Source organism: Scyliorhinus torazame, chromosome 3 (genome assembly GCF_047496885.1).
Source record: "Scyliorhinus torazame isolate Kashiwa2021f chromosome 3, sScyTor2.1, whole genome shotgun sequence".
NCBI lineage: Eukaryota > Metazoa > Chordata > Chondrichthyes > Carcharhiniformes > Scyliorhinidae > Scyliorhinus > Scyliorhinus torazame.
In genome coordinates, this window is record NC_092709.1 from 38209228 (window position 1) to 38226592 (window position 17365).

Below are 17365 nucleotides of genomic sequence, written 5' to 3' on the forward strand. Positions count from 1 at the left end.
TCAGGGCGGAGTATGAGGTCAACGGCCAACCAGGACCCGGGATCTGTCAGCCAATGACATTAGGGCTTCCAGTCCCACATGACCCCCAATACATACTACCACAGTGACCATCAGTGTGGGGTTGCACTTTCTCCCCGTGTCTGCCTGAGTTTCCTTCGGGTGCTCCAGTTTCCAACCCACAGTCCAAAGATGTGCAGGTTAGTTGGATTGGCCATGCTAAATTGCCCCTTGGTGTCCCCAGGTTAGGTGGGGTTACTGGGGTTGGGCAGGGGGGAGTGGGCCTAGTAAGGTTCTGTTTCTGGGAGGGGGGGGGTGCAGACTCAATGAACCCAATGGCCTCCTTCTGCACTCTATGGATTCTATTGTGATGCATCTATTCCGTACTAGACTTTTGGAAATCTCTCCTCCCAGACCCATCTGTAGGAATCTTTGGGCTCGGGCTTGTTGCTCCCTGGTTTCCTTGGCGAGCCTGGGGCAAAATTCTCCGGAAACGGCGCGATGTCCGCCGACTGGCGCCCAAAACGGCGCAAATCAGACGGGCCTCGCGCCGCCCCAAAGGTTCGGAATGCTCCGCATCTTTGGGGGCCGAGCCCCAACATTGATGGGCTAGGCCGGCGCCGGAGGAATTTCCGCCCTGTCAGCTGGTGAAAAAGGCCTTTGGTGCCCCGCCAGCTGGCACGGAAATGATGTCTCCGGGCGGCGCGTGCGCGAGAGCGTCAGCGGCCGCTGACAGCATTCCCGCACATGCGCAGTGGAGGGAGTCTCTTCCGCCTCCGCCATGGTAGAGACCGTGGCGGAGGCGGAAGGGAAAGAGTGCCCCCACGGCACAGGCCCGCCCGCGGATCGGTGGGCCCCGATCGCGGGCCAGGCCACCGTGGGGGCATCCCCCGAGGCCAGATCGCCCCGCGCCCCCCCCAGGACCCCGGAGCCCGCCCGCGCCACCTTGTCCCGCCGGTAAGGTAGGTGATTTAATTTACGCCGGCGGGACAGGCATTTTGGAGGCGGGACTTCGGCCCATCCGGGCCGGAGAATCGAGCAGGGGGGCCCGCCAACCGGCACGGCGCGATTCCCGCCCCCGCCGAATCTCCGGTGCCGGAGACTTCGGCAACCGGCGGGGACGGGATTCACGCCAGCCCCGGCGATTCTCCGACCCGGCAGGGGGTCGGAGAATTTCGCCCCAGATATATGTTGCTATTTTGCAAACAAGGCATCAGCTATTACAGACCAACTGATGTTCCAACCTCCTACAAGGCTAAAAGGTTCAAACCAGTCTTCAGCTCGATTGCCACCAACAGCATCAAACTTGACCTGAAATATAGTTGTTGGTCCCCATGCAGAAAGCTGCACAGTTCAGCCACTGCCTCCGTATTGAATATAACCTGTATGAGGTCCAAGTGATGTCTTTAGTTCTAATAGCTTTGAGTAGCAGTGTAACAAGGGGTGGCTGCTTTCTTCTTCAGATGATGCTGACTTATCTGACATTCAAAGTACCCCTCGTTTGTCTGCCTCCTCGCACAGGCGTTCCCATTCTGCGAAGGGAGGTGTGGGGTTAGTGTTAGAATTGAAAGTCCAGCTCTCTCAAACAGCTTCTGCCCACAGCACAGCCTGACTTCAAAAGTAGTGTCAGAAGCTGCAATATTCTTGACGGGTACTGGAATGGTACTTTAAGTCAAATTTGTGGTTGAGATTTTTGAAAGCTATTCAATCGAGTTCAGATAAAAGGCTTTTGCTTTCAGCTGGTTGTATAGAAGTATGTTTACCACAGATAAACAAAAGCCATTGGTCTGTGAAGACGGTCATATTTTTAGGCTTAAGGGTCATTCATTGGGCTGAAACCAACATACAATAATGCTTCAAAGCTGTATTTTGCTTTGATGCAAAGTTAGAACCTTGTGAATCTTTGGCCTGTATTTTCGTGGAGTCAGGCTGAATCAGGGTGCTTGTAAAATGGCAGGCAGGATCCAGTTCCAAGAAACCCACCCTCGTTCCAGATTCCCATCACCCTGAAAAGGTTTTCCCCCTTATTCCCTCTAAACACTCTGTCCCTTACCTTAAAACTATGCCCCCTGGTTATTGACCCCTCTGCAAAGGGGAAAAGTTCCCACCCTCCTCTCCACCCAATCTATCATATGACCCTGATAATCTTATACATCTCAATCATGTCCCCCCTCAGTCTCCTCTGCTCCAAGGGAAACAACCCCAGTCCATCCAGTCTCTCCTCGTAACTAAAACTCTCCAGACTAGACGACAGCCTGGTAAATCTCCTCTGCACCCTTTCCAGTGTCATCCTTTCATGTGGATTCCAGAACTGCACACAATACTTTAGCTGTGGCCTAACCAACGTTATATACAGTTCCAGCAAAACCTCCCTACTATTAAGCCCTATACCTCTGCTAATAAAAGCAAGTATACCATATGCCTTCTTAACCACTTTAACCACCTGCCCTGCCACCTTAAGGGAGAGAGGGATGCTGGATTAAAAGTCAGAGCCACTGCCCTTGGGCTAAATGTGGAGGGTGCTGGGTGCAGAGCTCAGATGGGTGGGGAGGGGTGGGGGGCTACCTCTGTGCACCGGCACTTTGTTGAAAAGTATGAACAAAACAAAAACAGCTCTTCTGCCTCACCCCTCCCCCACAACACACTCCCCATAACCAATCAATGCCTGCCCATACCACCTCATCTTTCACAACCACTCCTATGGCCTACTATAATCCATATCCAACCATTAGCCCTTCTAACTATCCCTATGGTCCTAATGCCATGATAACAACTCATGCCTACCACCTATCCCTATGGTCCTTTATATCCCCAATGCCAACTTCATACCAATTCATGCCAACCACCCACCACCCTTTGCCATTACCCTCTCATTTTCAGCTCACCTTGTGTAGGAGCGGTTTCAAGACCTGTGTATTGAGTCAACTTCCACGTGGGGTTATTCCCTGTGGCTCAACTCAGTACAGAGAGAAAAAATACAACGACAACCTGGACACGATGGCTATTTAATCAATCTTGCTACGTGTATGCGGAGAGCAGACTGGATATCTGCCAAGATCTGTTCTGCCGAACAAAGACCAGAACACAGTACTTATACAACGTTCAAAAATCAATAGCCCACCCCAGTCGGACACGATCCAATCCCTGAAGCTGCTACGTTTAAACTTATCCAATAGAATTGCAAGCAGTGCTTAAACTTCACCCAATAGAATTGCAAGCAGCGCATGATTGATCCTCATCCTGACAACTATGCTTACTAGTAATTTGCTGTGCATTCATTGTCTGTAAAAAGCAGGACAGCAAATATAAAGCACTGTTTTCTATCCACAAAGGTGCCTGACCTGCCTCAAAGGTGTCACTGGATCATATGCAAAAGGACACCTTACCTCTCTCTATAAGGATACTCGGGCTAAGCAAATTAATCCTCAAGGTTTAGACATGCCCTTCCCTGGTATAATCTGCACTTTTCTGGTTCAGTTACCTAGCTCACCAAAATCATCCATGTTTGGAGGCAGCTGCTGATTTATATGGATATGCTATTTAGAAACCATCCCATTCCCTTCCCCCATGCCCCCAACTCCCTGAGAAAATGGGGGCGGTTGGGCTCGGGATCAGGACTCTGTCGGTGTTTTCCTGAAAATAATCACCCCTGTCTGCATGAAAATTCAAGGGCTGGATTCTCCATTCCTGAGTCTAAGTGCTGACGAAGAGGGAAGTTTGACTGCTATGTACATCCTTTAGCCAGGGTACTGTGCACCCAATTACATCCCACCGCAGGCCAAATCAACAAATTCACTTGAAGGCAGCTGGAACCTTCCTGGTTCATATGCTTCAAATTCTTATTGGATAAGATTTAAGAATTATGTTTCAAAGCATTTTTGGGCTTCAAACATGGAACAGGGCTGATCAGCTTTCACCGGCTATGAGCTCTGGACAATTGCAGAATAGTCTGGGGGAAAGAAATTACAAGCCACTGTTCTGTATTTATACAAATATTTCAGCACTTTTCAACTCTATCTCTATCGTTGCAGTTAAGTAAAATCACCATAGTCCCAGGTGATCATAGGCTGCTTTCCCCTTTGAGGGGACGAGCTGACTGGTGATGATTGAACCTGAGGATCACTGCACCTCAGGCGAGGGGCAAGGTAGAGAAGGTGGGGCATCTTCATGAATAGCCTCAGCCGGTATGAGAATTGAACCCCTGCTGTTGGCCTCGTTCTGTATCCCGAACCAACTGTCCAGCCAACTGAGCTAAACTGAGCGCAACAATATTGAAACATACCTACAATTTTGCCTTGCGCCTGGTCTGAATTGTCTCATATATACGTGCTCCCAAAGGCCTAATTAATTCTCAGAGGCCTGGGTCTATATTTTGGATCCTGGTAATTTCAGGGCTCCATGCATCCAGAATTGCACTGCCCTGCTCAGCCTCCCACCCTTGCTGCAACTCATTCAGAGGGACAACAGTCTTATCTGGCTACCTAAAAAACTCCTGCCACTACACGTCCAGTACCAGTCCTGCCCACTATATTTAGTGGGCCAAAGATGCCTTCTGTTTTTGCTGTTGCCATGGTTATTGCTTTAGTTCTCACTGAAAACATGGCCGCATCAACTATCAAGTGAGCCCTGTTCTCCTCTCTCATTTCAGTGCCCCGCTGCCCCTCACCCAACTGCCCCTACCATCAACCCCGAGCCTGGTTAGTGTTGTCAAACTTTAGTTATGTCCCAGTCAAACCTCACGTACAGATAGATTCCAAAATGTACTGTTACTCCTACAATCTATGTACTCCCAAAATCCAACACTTGAATCTCTTCAACAATCCTGAGTTTCCCTAATCCGAGCACATTCCTCGTGTGCTTGCAGAGTTCAGCACCTCAATGTTTATGGATTCCCTGGTCCTCATATCTGCCCTCGCTCTGAAAAGAGACACCCACCCCCTGGGTTTATGACGCTGAAACACCCCACATTCCAGTTTCCTACTCCTGGAGGTTGGGCTAGTGGAGGTCGCTCTGTTGATTCCCAAATTTCTTTCTCTTGGAATTGAATCATCATTTGAGATGTCCCATCAACCCAAAACCCTAACCCAAGCCGAAACAACAATATGAAATCCCATCAATTAAATTGCTAATCCCCAGACTGACCTGTGATTTCATCGAGGCGGTCTTTCTGTGCCAACCGCGAGTGACCAGACTAATCAGACGATAAGAAGAGGGGAACAATCAATGCGCGGTCGTTTTCCAGTTCTACATTGAGGGCCCTTTGTTCCCCATCCTCCTGTTCATAATCAGTCTAATTCTGATTTCGCAGTTGGATCAGTACCGCCCTGAGAAATCCCGGGTTTCGGCACCAAATGTTGATTCCCAAATTTCTTTCTCCGTCAGTCTGGCCTCAATAAAAGTCGAGATGGATTCGCACGTAAAAAGAAGTTATTTTATTTAGCTTGCAAGCTTGATTCATTTCATAGAAACATAAGAGACATCCAGTCTTCTATATCCCAGAAAGCGAATGAACAAAGAGACAAAGGGATCTCTGCAAATCAATTCAAATGGTATCAAGTTTCACATACTCGACACCCATAGGTCAGCCTATATCCCTCCTGACCTGTTTGATCTATTCTGATTGGCTCACTTCCAATCCCTTTCTCTGGCTCCTATCAATGCAGCATCACTCTCGTAGACACACCTCTTCCTGCTTTTTCCATGCGGTCTCAAATCCCTTTGTCTCTATCTGCCAGAATCAAAGTGGCTTATTTCTACATTACATTAACTAATATCCCTAAAGTAACTATTTTATATCACATTCGTCATTCCCTCCTTTTATCATTCCATGATAACCGAACTATCCAATCCATAGCTACGGTTCCTCATCTAAAAAGATCTGTCGCTGCATTTCCAATTCCTGTCTTAGCCCCCCTTCATCTGCCTCACCCTCATGGATTTTAACAGTTAATTTTTTTTTTTCGGTGATTGGGGCGGTGATCTGATCCAGTGCACCCCGCATTCTACCCATCACACATTTAAGGATGGCTAGGCCCACAAAGATGCAGCCGCTAGCTACCACTAGATACATGGCCATATTTATCAACCAGTCCTTCCATCCTCCAAATCCCCAGTTACCCCAAGAGCCAGGATCCTGCATCCCGTCCAAGTGATCCCGTATGCGATCCATAAATTTAGTGATGTTAGCGGTCAAGTCCTGAACTCCCATGATACACTTGCCCTGTACTATGGCGCATACCCCACCCTCACGGGCCAGAAGATAGTCAAGAGCATACCGGTTCTGCATTGCAAACAACCGTAGCTGAGACAACTCCTTGGTTATTGCCCCGAGGGCTCCCAAGGTTTCATTTCCCAAGATGGTAAGGCCGCAAATAAAATAATTCCAATCACTGACAGCCAAGGAACCCCCCATACCTCCCAGTTTATCCAACTTTGAAATGCCCATTCGGGCCGCCCAGCAATGTGGAAAGCCCTAGTCCCAACAGTGATATGAGAGACATTCGCCCAGCCACAGAGGAGCTGGAGGCCGGCGTTCAATGGAACGCAAGTGGTGTTGTAACAAACGCATTGGCCAGACGCCTGGGTGATATGGCACCTCCTGTCCGTACAGGTGGGAAACAGACATGTTATATTTGTGTCCACCTCTACCAGCAAACAGCCATATCCTTCACTGCTGAAGCAATTCTCGTACGACCGGGAATCCCTATTGGGAGTGAAGTGGCTAGGTATGTACGCCCTCCACCGTCGCAGCCTATCGTACTGTGAATGGGAATTATCCCGAGGAAGGGGAAGGCAAATAGCCGGTGGTGCTGAACCCGGATCGTAAGGAAGAGTGACCTGATCGGGCAGTGGTTCGGAATGTTGACAATGAACCACCGTTTGGGGAGTGCCCCAAAGCGGTGAAACAGAAAATAACCTAGACACCGCTGCGGGGTTTGGGTAGCAGACAACCCGTCCCTGGCCATACAAGCGGTGGTAAATCTGGTAGAAGAGATTCATACTACCCGGGTTTTCCTCAGTTTGGCCTTTAATTAACTTAAGTGTATCTCCCGGTAACCTACGTTCTAGCTGTACTTCCCTTCTCACACGCCCCGTCCTCTCTCTAGTCCCTTTCTCTTTCTCATAGCCTCTTCCTACACTCTTCTGACAGCCTGAGTTTACCTTTATTGTACCACTCTTAACACATCCAAAATCGAATTTACATGTATTCCGAAAACAAGGCAATGTCCATATAATGTTCCCTTCCCATCGCCGGGACCGGTGCAACTGCTTCATGACTCCTGCATTCTCCTTAACTTTGATGACCTTCCATGAGTCGATACCATGTCCTCGTATATGGGGGCAGCGAAGAACATCACCTTTGCATAGGTAATGTATCCTTGTAGATTGGTTGGGGCTACACAGATACATAATATTCCCCTTTTCCATGTCCATCGCCAATAACACGCCAAGCGAAGTGAGGCCAAATATCAGACAGACGATGCGTAGCCACTCCATCATGCTCCACACCTGTAAAATAGCACTGGAGAAGGGAGGCAGGTTAGTATCCGACCTTTTACAGTAGTGGAGATGGACTCAATTTACAGTGATGTAGGTGGACCCAAGCACTTCGCCCCTCCACTTTAACTGCTGTGGGGGTGGTAAGGAGAACTTGGAAGGGCCCGTCCCATCGCGGCTCCGACCCCTTCCTAGTCCATTTTTGACCATGACATAACTACCGGGCTAGACTGAAAGTGAGCTAGGTACTGAGGGCAATGGCTGGTGAGCCGCGCGGACCTGGCCATGGAGTTCCTTGAGCACTTGCGTGAGGGCTAGAACATAGGTGGTCATTTCTTCAGTCATCTGATGAAACTGAACCAGTCTGGGAACCTGCAGGCTCCAGGGAGTTCTAAGAGGCCTGCCATAAAGAATCTCGGCGGGAGAGAGCCGGGCCGGTCCCGCAGGTGTAACCCGCAGCTGGAAGAGGGCAACGGGGAGCAACTTAAGCCATGTCAGTCCCGTGTCTGCTCTTAATTTAGCCAATTTAGTTTTGAGGGTCTGATTGTGTCTCTCAACCAACCCGGCCGCCTGCGGTCTGTAAGCACAGTGTAACTGCTGGCGTATGCCCAACTGGGAGCAAAACTCCTTGTTAATTTGTCCAATAAAATGAGGCCCATTATCAGAACTTAACTGAGCTGGTATACCGTACCGGGGAATGATTTCCCTCATCAAGACTTTAACCACAGTAGCAGCTTTATTATCGATAGTCGGATACGCCTCGACCCATCTGCTGAACACATCCACAATGACCAAAACATATTTGTAACATTGATACCTTTCCAACTCAATGTAATCCATTTGGAGCGTCTCAAAGGGACCACTGGGCAACGGGGTTTGCCCCTTCCCACAAGGGATACCTTTTCCGGTGTTATATTGCTGACAAATCAAACACCGATTACTGATACTTTGGGCCAACCCCTGCATTTTAGGGTGCCACCAAGTGTCCAGCAACAAATCACTAGTCCCTCGAGCCCCACAATGAGTTGCAAAGTGTACACATTCAATGACCCATAAAGCCAGCACATCAGACATACAAGTCTGATGTGCAAGCGTGGGCCATAAAGAGGAAACAGAATCATATGTACAACCTAACCGTTTCCACATTTGTTTATCACTCTCAGGAGCGTCCTCCTGTAACCTTATGACGTCTTGGATGGTTGGCATTGACTTGTCAGAAGCAGACATATTTATAGTAGATCGTTTAGTCTGACTTAACATCTTAGGCACCATCACTTGCTGAATTTGCGCGGCTGTTCGCGCTGCACGATCTGCTCGTTCATTACCAACGTCAACTGGGGTTGTACCATTCGTGTGGGCAGCGCATTTAATAACGGAAATCTGCGCTGGCATAAGGAGGGCCTGCAGTAGGTCATTAACTAAACCCCGGTGGGATATTTGACCACACATAATCATGTCAGGTTGTTCTGACGAAATGTCACTCAAATCGCCCCTTATTGTGGTAGTTTCCTGAATCAAGGCTAAACATTCGTGACCAGGCGCGTCCTCATGGACAGGGGGACCGCTAAGAAAACAGGCTGGATTGATAGTGGTACAGTATTTAAATGTCAGACGTGGATTGTTCAAAAGGTATATCTCATACCTATTCTGACAAGCTGCGGTAAGATGCTGAGTCTGCAGTTGCCTCAGTAGTGCGATGACCGAGTGGGAGCTATACACCGTAATATCCTGTTGGAGGGTGAGAGCATGTAATGGCTATGCGATGGCATTGATTGAACGTAAATCCTGTACTAATCGGTACTGGTCTGGTTTGGCTGGTTTAGGCACAGCAAGTATGGGGGTGTTACATTCTGATTGGCAAGGGACCAAAATACCCTGTTTCAACAGTTCTTGAATTAATTTATCTATTGATGGAGCAGCTTGAGATTTCAGGGGATATTGCCGAATGGAAGGTAGCTTTACATGATCCTTAATCATTACCTTGATAGGTGTAACATTTGTCTTTCCCACTTGTGATGGGTATTCCGCCCAGACCTGTGGATTGACATATTCCAACACATCATGTCCCCTGTGATGCTGCAGTCGAGTGTTAATCGTTTCAGGGACCTCAAAATGTTTTATGGTAGTGCCGTCCGGCATGACTTGAAGTGCGTAGTCTGTTGGATCTGAATGATCCACTGCCCTCCTGACCATTCGCCCCATATCCCTGGCATGGTACTGGTCATGGGCCTGACGTGTAATATGAGGGCTTACCGAAGCTGACTGTGGCCATAAATGTGGTGATATTGTAACAAAATCGGCTGTACCTTCTTTTCCCGTGACTGTGGCTGTAACCTTGACTGGCCATTCGGTCTTAAGTAATGGCCGGTATTTGTCCTCCAACTCCCTGTTTCGTCCAGTTCTGTCATAGGCCAGGGTAACGTGATGCAGTGACTGTTCAACGTCTAACGTCCACCACTGGGGGGTGATAGAAATATAGCACTGTTGTCTCACCCTCCTCTTCGCTGATCCACCCACCCAAAGTCACTATATTGGGGCTCCTGCTGGTAAACTACCATTTCTGCCGCTTGTTGGGGTCGCAGGTCATCCTTTTTCATTACATACTCAGTCTTAACCTTTGTAACTGAGCCTCCTTCTTGGCCTACACCCTCCTTCCAGTAAAATCTGACTGCCCTTGCCATCTGGGAAGGGTCGTTCTCTGTCCAATTCATGTTATTACATTTCACAGCAGTAACCACAGAAGGTGGTAGGCAATGCATTAACATAGCACAGTATTGAGGGGAATTCTGACCATTTTGATACAGCAAATCGCCTGACTGCCCCCGGTAGATTTCATTAAAACGCTCCAGAAATTCCTCTGGCTCTTCAGTCTTCCTAGGTTTTAGGTCGAAGATAACAGAAAGATTTATGGGCCTTTGAAATGTGCTATTCAACGCATTCAAGATCTGTGTCCTTCTTTTCTCTATTTGCTCTTTTTTTTTTTTAAACTTAAAAATGTTTGAAAATTCAAATTGAATTACTGCAACTTGCAAGCTTAGCTCTGATCTCAACTCAGAACTAAATTTACAATTTGCTTAACACAAACTTGTAAAACATTTACAACTTAATTATTTCTTTATCTTAACAATTTTTCTTTTAACAAGTTTTTTTTCTTTTACATACACATAAGTATTAGCAAAATCAACTATCATCTCCAGATTGACACTTTTTAAAATGGTGTCCATGATCTTCTTTAAGTTTCTATTAATCTCCAGATAAAATGAGATAAACCTTATTTCAAGTAAGTAAAACTTAAGATTCTGGCAATTTCAATCAATTGCTTTCGAAAATAATAACTTTTATCAAAGAGGTGGAGAAACCCACTGGTTTCCTTTAATTAATTCAAAACGTAACTTTGCTGGTGTTCACTGACTCAAAGGAAAGGTATCCGATTACACTACAGGCTGCTGCTGTTATCTCAAAGCCTGAGTGAGAAACACTGTCTGTTTTCAACTTTGCCTGCTGCTGTTAACCCTTTGAGAGACTTCTGCTTCAACCAATATGCAGCATTCCCCACAATCTCAACTAGACCTCGGAACTGCGTTTTTTGCCACTACAGTCCAAGGAGACAATTTTAGCTTAATCAACTATATATTTAAAACACTCACACATAGAGTTGAACCATCTTCAGATTTAAAAACAGTTATACTGGACTGAACCTTCATCTACTGAAGTCACATCAGCCATAAAAACACTTATACTTGACTGAACCTCCATCTACTGAAGTCACATCAGCCTCTGAACCCTTATACTTGGAATTGAATCATCATTTGAGATGTCCCATCAACCCAAAACCCTAACCCAAGCCGAAACAACAATATGAAATCCCATCAATTAAATTGCTAATCCCCAGACTGACCTGTGATTTCGTCGAGGCGGTCTTTCTGTGCCAACCGCGAGTGACCAGACTAATCAGACGATAAGAAGAGGGGAACAATCAATGCGCGGTTGTTTTCCAGTTCTACATTGAGGGCCCTTTGTTCCCCATCCTCCTGTTCATAATCAGTCTAATTCTGATTTCGCAGTTGGATCAGTACCGCCCTGAGAAATCCCGGGTTTCGGCACCAAATGTTGATTCCCAAATTTCTTTCTCCGTCAGTCTGGCCTCAATAAAAGTCGAGATGGATTCGCACGTAAAAAGAAGTTATTTTATTTAGCTTGCAAGCTTGATTCATTTCATAGAAACATAAGAGACATCCAGTCTCCTATATCCCAGAAAGCGAATGAACAAAGAGACAAAGGGATCTCTGCAAATCAATTCAAATGGTATCAAGTTTCACATACTCGACGCCCATAGGTCAGCCTATATCCCTCCTGACCTGTTTGATCTATTCTGATTGGCTCACTTCCAATCTCTTTCTCTGGCCCTTATCAATGCAGCATCACTCTCGTAGACACACCTCTTCCTGCTTTTTCCACGCGGTCTCAAATCCCTTTGTCTCTATCTGCCAGAATCAAAGTGGCTTATTTCTACATTACATTAACTAATATCCCTAAAGTAACTATTTTATATCACATTCGTCACCTCCGCATGGTATCCCACTGGGAACAGATGAACATGAGTTAGGGCAGGGAGTAAAGGTGTCACAGCTTCCAGTTCATTGGAAGGTGAGATCATGGATTCTTATCAGTTTTGGCCCAATTGGTAGCACTCTTGTCTCTGAGTCGGAGGGTTGTGGACTCTAAGATCACTCCCCAGAACTCGATCACAAAGTCAAGGTTCACCCTTTACACTGGAGTACTGAGGATGCAAGTAACTTTTCAGACTCTCTCACTTGGCTTAAAGCATCACATAGTGCTAATTTGAAGAAAAGCAGGGGAGTTATGCCTGGTCACTATTCATCCCTTGATCCTGCTGGACAGTTTGCACACAATATTGCAAAACGAAAAGTCCATCTCCAATTTGTCGCAAGGCTTAGTGAAGAGCATGGTGACCATTAACAACAAAGTGGTATTCACTACGAGGAAGCTTCCATTGCAGCATAATATTGTACTGTGGAAACTCAAACAAGTTCTACCAAATCTTACTCTGCTGAATGCAACCTCAGGTGGGTCTTATCTTGGCTCTTGGAGACAAGTTGACAGCAGCTTTCTAAGTGTCATACCATTCAGGTAATCTGTTCTCTTGCAGTCAGACAAATGCTAAGGCATGATTCGAGAAGTGCTGCCTTGACCGCTTGACTCGTCTCCCAGTTTAACCACATTCCTGCTTTCTCACCAGCTATTCCTCCAGTGCCCTTGCATTTGCTGCTCAGCCAGTCAACATAAATGCTCCAGTCCACATCAAATGTCTCAATCTGTAGCCAAGCTTATTCCATGCAGAGGGGCTCACATTATGCCCTTGGTGCTCAATGACATAGACTATGGCCATCTGATGTATCTTTGGCAGCCAACCACAGACCTCACTGCAGCTAATGGGATTATACCTTACTGGAATAAGGAAAAGAACATGCAATCTGTTATTAGATTATTATTAAGACAGGCACTGAGGAGTAGCAGAGGGCTGATACTTAGGATGAAATCTTCTGGTCTTAAAAGATCCTCGGGTGGGGGAACAATTTACAGGGGTCAACCCTAATGGTGTCTTTGTTCCAATTGGTTGCACAATCTTCCAAAAAGCAACCAATTAAGATGCTGGTTTCACGTATGTCATCTGATTAAGGCTGGTGGATAGATTCCCCAGGTGGGAAGCCCAATCAGAAGGCATAAAGCAATGGATAGCTGGCAGCCCCACTGGGAACAGTGGGCACTGCTGAGGTAGTTAGGATACAGAGAGGGGGACTCAAGACAAACATACGGGCCGGGATTCTCCGGTATCCGGCGGGGCGGGCCATACCGGCGCCAAAGAGTGGCGTGAACCACTCCGGCGTTGGGCCGCCCGGAATGTGCGGAATCTGCTGCACCTTTGGGGGCTAGGCTGGCGCTGGAGTGATTGGTGCCGTGCCAACCGGCGGCGAAGGGTCTCTGCCGGCCGGCGCGATTTGGTGCATGCGCAGGAGCGCCAGCGTGTTCCCAGAACCGCTGCCGTGATTCCTGCACATGCGTAGGGGGTTTCTTCTCCGTGCTGGCCATGGCGGAGCTTTACACAGGCCGGTGCGGAGGGAAAGGGCCCGCAGTCCGGTGGGCTTCGATCGCGGGCCAGGCCACCGTGGGGGCCCGGATCCCCCCGCGTCCCCCGAGGACTCCGCAGGCCGCCCTCAGAGCCAGGTCCCGCCGGTACAGACCTTGTGTAATTCACGCCAGCGGGACTGGCCGAAAACGGGCGCCCGCTCGGCCCACTGGGGACCGGAGAATCGCCGGTGGGGGGGGGGCACTGCCAACGGCCCCAGATCGACGCGACGTGATCCCAGCCAGAAAACCGGCGCCAGAGAATTTGGCAGCCGGCATTGGAGCGGCGGGGCGGGATTCACGCCGCCCCCCGGCGATTCTCCGGCCCCGGGGTGGGGGTCAGAAAATCCCGCCCACTGTCTGAAGACTTTAAAAAATGGAAAAATAACAAATGGCATCAGCTTTCAGGCCACCATGCTGGAGGGGATACTCCATAAGATTGCTTGTGGCTTCGGCTATGGATCTTAGATCCCCATGGTTCCTCATGGGGAGATAGAGAGGATGAATTAATGGCCCCAACGTGCCACAGAGAGGCTGCTTCAAGGTACTTGTTGGACTTTGGCCTCATCCAAGGATGGGAGGGGGACCATCTGACATCAGAAAAATCTTGCTGCTGGCAGCAATTTTCCCCCAATTAAACCCTAAATGGACCCAAACTTTGTACCTGCCATTGTCGGGTAAGTAGCCACTCCCACATTGACTCCAATTCCAGCAAGGTTGCTCAGGGGTGGAATGTGTCGGGAAGCCAACCTGAGGTGCTCTCTTCAGATTCGGCTCCCTGTCCCACCGCCAAACCCATCTCTGAGCATCCAGGTTGATTCCACCCTTAATTATTTTTGGAAACTAGCAGGTGCAAACCATGCTGAGTTGATCGATAAATCCGTTTTTTTTATATTTGGATTTGGCATTGGAGGTTTTGTTTGTCGTGGATTAAGCACAAGAACCTGGACAGGCAGATGCAATCAGATGGTGATTGTGAGGAGGATGGCAATTATTGTGAGAGTGCTGAATGGAAGGGTTGATGTCAGGGGCATGGTCCTGGATGGGGTGGTTTCCGAGAGCTCTAGCAGTGGTGGGCACTGAAGGCAGTTCAATAAGACCACCCATGACTGCAGCCAAACTATCTTTGCAGGTGCCAAAAACACTGCAAATCCAGCAAAGTATTTATCTGTTTAGAAGAAACATTTCAGGATGATAAAACAATGCCAAGTAGCTTCCAGAAATGTGAAACCAGCTACTAACCTATAAGCACGATATGATCTCTTTGTATTGCATGGGTGAGAAGGGTCTTCCTGCCAATTAGCACCGTATAATTCTATTATTCTTGGTTATAAATGATGCCAAAATGGGTGGCTGGAAATTTGCATGCACTTTTTGCCTGCCATATTTCATAGCTAGAATTTACAGTGCAGAAGGAGGCCATTCGGCCCATCGAGTCTGCACCGGCTCTTGGAAAGAGCACCCTACCCAAGGTCAACACCTCCACCCTATCCCCATAACCCCACCCAACACTAAGGGCAATTTTGGACACTGAGGGCAATTTATCATGGCCAATCCACATAACATCTTTGGACTGTGGGAGGAAACCAGAGCACGCGGAGGAAACCCACACACACACGGGGAGGATGTGCAGACTCCGCACAGACAGTGACCCAAGCCAGTATCGAACCTGGGACCCTGGAGCTGTGAAGCAATTGTGCTATCCATAATGCTACTGTGCTGCCCTATTTGCATGTGAGTACGCAGATTAGCAGGTGGATATTGCATGATTGCATGTCTAGACCGTGAATTTGGGATTGTTAAAAGAAAGGGATTTGGAACGCAATGAGTAAGCAAATGAAGCACTAAAAAATAGTTCTAACTTTTCCTCATAAATGTAACAATTTCTTCAGTTCAAGCCGTTTGCTTCTATTATTTTTTGACTCATTTTGTAGTAGCTTACCCTGTTAGCCTAGAGTAGACAGATCACTCATTGCCGAGGCAGCCAATTCAGCAGGAAATTATACTGCTGTCAAGTAAGAACAAGTTTGTCTATCTCTCAAAAACATTATGCTGTTCATAAAGATTTCATTTGTGTTCCAACTGTTGACATAACATAACACATTTAATATTTACAGTTTCTGCAATTAATATTGACGTCCGTAATGAAGATATCAATCAGTATAATTATATATCGCAGAAATGACCAGCAGTCTTGTTGATTAAGGGGGCAATTCCTCATTGTCACTTGCTCCTGAAGCGTACCAATAATTTGCTTTTCTCTGACGAAACCCGAGCACAGTTATAATAATTTATCATTTTTAAAAAACATAGCACTCTGAAAATCAAGATATTTATTATTTGGCACCAAAACTAAATGATTGAAAATATACTCATATATTTGTATGCATTATACACTTTCAGGTTTACATCAGGTCTTATACTAAGTGATTGTATAACAGACATAATTTTTCAGAATGTTTGATGACTGTGGCTAATAGCTGGAACTAATTAGGCTCTTATTTGTATCTGTCTTCAAAGTTATTGCTACTTGGCACATAAATGATCTGACTAAGCATTGGCTATCTGTCCAGGAGAATCCTCTCACTCCCAACTGTACTAAATTTCTAAATTATAAAAATAGTTTTGGTTTCCAAGTAACAGACGACCATTCATCAATTTCCAATTTAATGGACCACATTTTGCAGTAGCAGAGCACCAAATAGCACCTGTCCATATTTAGACATTCCCTTAGACATTTAGGTTACTAACATACCCGCAAAGTTGTTGGAATGTTGCAGAGAGGGAAACAGGGCAGCGGAGACCTGGGAGAACAGGAAAAACAACTGTCGAGCCCTTGACCAATCAAATAGAAGGATTGTGAAATTAACCACGCAAGCACTGGGAAGGAAATGCACATTTCAATGTCAAATCAGATACAGAAAAGGAAATAAAGATAGGAAAAGAACAATGAGATTAAACGAAAGAGTAAACTGACAGAATCGAAAAGAGAAAAAAAGATACAGTTGGAAAATATGCAACAACAATTAAAACCTGAAGATAAGAGACCCCAGCGCTGGTGCTATTTTCCAATGGCAGTGAGATTGATTTGTATTAAATAACACTTATTGTTAAAATAGTACTTAAACTTGAAATGATATGGTTTAACCTTTTGTGGTGAGTTTAGTTCATATCTACCATGGATATATATTTGTATGCATTATACACTTTCAGGTTTACATCAGGTCTTATACTAAGTGATTGTATAACAGACATAATTTTTCAGAATGTTTGTTGACTGTGGCTAATAGCTGTAACTAATTAGGCTCTTATTAGCATTGAGGCAGACAGTGAGATATTGTTTTCGCAAAACTAAACAATGAAGTGACCTACCTCAGACAGCAGTTTTTGGACATCTGAAATATTTAACTTCCCACCTATCCCTCACCTGATATTGCTGAACCATTCACCAAATGCAGTTTTACTATATTTTGATAGCAAAATCTGGTCCAATATTTTCTATAAGACAAGAAATAATCATTGTGCAGAATTTGGTAGCTTCTAAAAAATTCGAACAATTTGTTCACAGCTAACATTCATTAGTAATTAGTTACCAAATGTAACTAATAATCAGTTCTTAAATATGATGTTGAATCCTCAAATTTATTTGAAGATATTCGGTTTAAATGACTCCATGTTATTTTAATATTCACTAATCCAGTTATAGTGAGCTATTTTAACCACT